The following is a 2,652-nucleotide window of genomic DNA, read 5'->3' as shown; positions in this document are numbered from 1 at the left end:
AATATTCAGCATTGCATTCAAATAGGGAAAGCTGAAACACACACCCCCATCCTCTGTTTCAGCTGGAATATGTTGCAAAACAAGCTCAGTAGGCAGTCTACTCCTCAAAGCTCCAGTGGGAAATTGCAGATGCCACCCATTGTGGCAAGCACTCAAGGTCTGTTTAGCCTACAAAAGGGTGGGGGAAGGGCACACCCAGCCTGGCAAAACTAGGTCAAGGTCATTAGTTCAAGGTCATTCTGGCCAGCCTAAGCATTATGTGACCCTGCTTCAAACAAAAACCAAAATAAGTAAGTCGCTGGATGCAGTGGCACATGCCTTCAATCTCAAGGGAGGCAGATGTAGGCAGAGTTCTGTGAGTCTGAGGCCAGCCTGGTCTACATAGGGAGTTCTAAGCTAACCAGGGCACTGTAGAGAGACTGTGCCTCAGAACACCAACCACAAAACCCTATAGCCCCTCCTGGATTTTTTCCTCTGTTGATAACAACGGAACATGGAGATGATCTGAGGGCTTCAATGACATAGGACAGGGAATAGAAGAGGGGTGCAGACTCAGCAGGGGTGACCAAAATACGTTCAGGCTAAGGAGTACAGACAGAGACACCCCAGGCCTGCAGCTGCAGAATGCTAGGTCTGATGTAGGGAAATAGAGCAGATGATTCTGAAAGGTGTTGCCCATGAAGAAAAGGAACTATTCTGGGAGTTGCGAGGGCTGAGTAATTAATCTGAGAACTGACCATACAGAAGGAATCTAGGGTGAGCCCTGGGGATCAGTATACAGGCCAGGAGCCATGCAGGCTTCTCTTGAGACAGGGTCTTTCTGTGTAGCATTGGCTGACGTGGAGCTCACTATGTAGACTTGGCTAAGCTCAGACTTGCCCGGCCCATCTCTGCATCCAGCACTGGGATGGAAGGCGTTTGCCATTACACCCAGCTCCACTGCAGGCTCCTGATAAAAGAAGTGATAGGGCCTGGACTCCCTGGCTGGGCGCAGAAGATTGCTCACTTGAGCATCATAGTCTGAAAAGAAGCCCCGAGCATACCCCATTGAGCACACCAATCTCCAGGCAAGAAGGCTCCCTCCTTCCTCAGTGACCACTGCAGGAAACTCCTGGCCTTGGAATGAAGCAGCAACCCTGAGGCAATTCAGCTGGAACCCTCGCCCTCTGCGGTGCCTAGTTCAGAGAAGCAGAGGGAGCGAGGATATGATTGCAGACCCCTAAATCCTCCAGATACGGCTCGGAGGCTCTCTGTTCTCCTACTTACACGCCAAGGTTTGTGAATTCTAAGTGCATAGCACTGATGGCCTCTTCTGGGAAAGAAAACTAATCCTTGCTACAGGCTCAGACTAGCACTATCTCATTGAGCTGTCCACCCCTTGGCTATTAAGGCTCATCCTCCTCTCAAGAACAGGAAGTAGAATCTGTGGCTCACAGTGCAGAGACGTGAACCAGGTTCACTCAGGTACCTCATGACTCTCACAGCAACCTTGTACTTGGACATGAGTGTCAGTATTGAGGGGCCCTGTGGAGGAGGTAAATCATTTCTGAAACATGAACAGGGGTTTGTTCAAAAAGGGCATGGGGAAGGGTCACCTTTACCCTTCCCAAAGTTCCCCTGTCAGGGTCACACACAGATACCATACGAGGAGCTGCCCATTGGGTTTTGCGTAGGGTCAGTGCATCACCTGCCTCTCTGGGAGCAGAACCTCCCATTCCTCACTATTCCTGGGGAAAGGTTTGGCCTGGTGGACTTTTTCTGACCTCTCCGGTGCCTTGCTCTGAGCTCTGGGTAAGAGTAGGAGAGTAAGATTTTTTTGTACTGATTGTTGAATGTAGTAGCAGTTAGCCCAGCCAAAACAGAAAGCAGACAAGCAGAACCCCCACCCCCACCGGCTGGCCTAATTAGCCACTGCTCAGCACCTCCCAGCCAGCAGCTGTCCTGGTTCTTCCTGCCCCAGGGCTGGGCCCAGCTTTTGCAGTCTGTTCAACAAATTGAGTAGGTGCTACAGTTGTTTTGGGCCCCTGGGGGGACACAGCAGGGAACACAAAGAATACAAAAGACAAACACCTGCTCAAGCAAAGATGGTCTGTAACCTGTAAAATGAGACAGCAGAGGTTGAGTTTCTTGTCCCGGGATATGAGGGACAAAGGAGGTAGGGAACCAAGGCCTGCAAAGACCTGACTGTGTGGGAGGAGCTAAGGGAACTACTGAGGTAACCTGGAGATGCTCTGAAGGGAAAGTGGGTTAAGGGAGCTGGTGCTAGGGAGCCTGGAGCTGCACCCTAAGCCCAGCCGCCTAGAGAACTGTATCCCTTTGCAACTCTGAGACTGGGTTGCTTGAGCCTTAGCTTTCCTATCATGGCCCTGGTCAGATAGTCCTTTCCAGGTTCTTAGGATTTCTTCATATGTGGCACATACACATGTGCGTACACATACATGTACTCAGTATGCGCATGCACACACAGACAGAGTCTATTGTGAGTATGGGGTCTTTCAGAGATTCACCAATCAATACTTTTTTTTTTTTTTGGTTTTTCGAGACAGGGTTTCCCTGTATAGTCCTGGCTGTCCTGGAACTCACTTTGTAGACCAGGCTGGCCTTGAACTCAGAAATCCACCTGCCTCTGCCTCCCGAGTGCTGGGATTAAAG

The sequence above is a fragment of the Mus pahari genome, chromosome 1 (genome assembly GCF_900095145.1).
Source record: "Mus pahari chromosome 1, PAHARI_EIJ_v1.1, whole genome shotgun sequence".
In the NCBI taxonomy this organism is placed as follows: domain Eukaryota; kingdom Metazoa; phylum Chordata; class Mammalia; order Rodentia; family Muridae; genus Mus; species Mus pahari.
Note: the sequence above shows the minus strand (reverse complement) of the source record.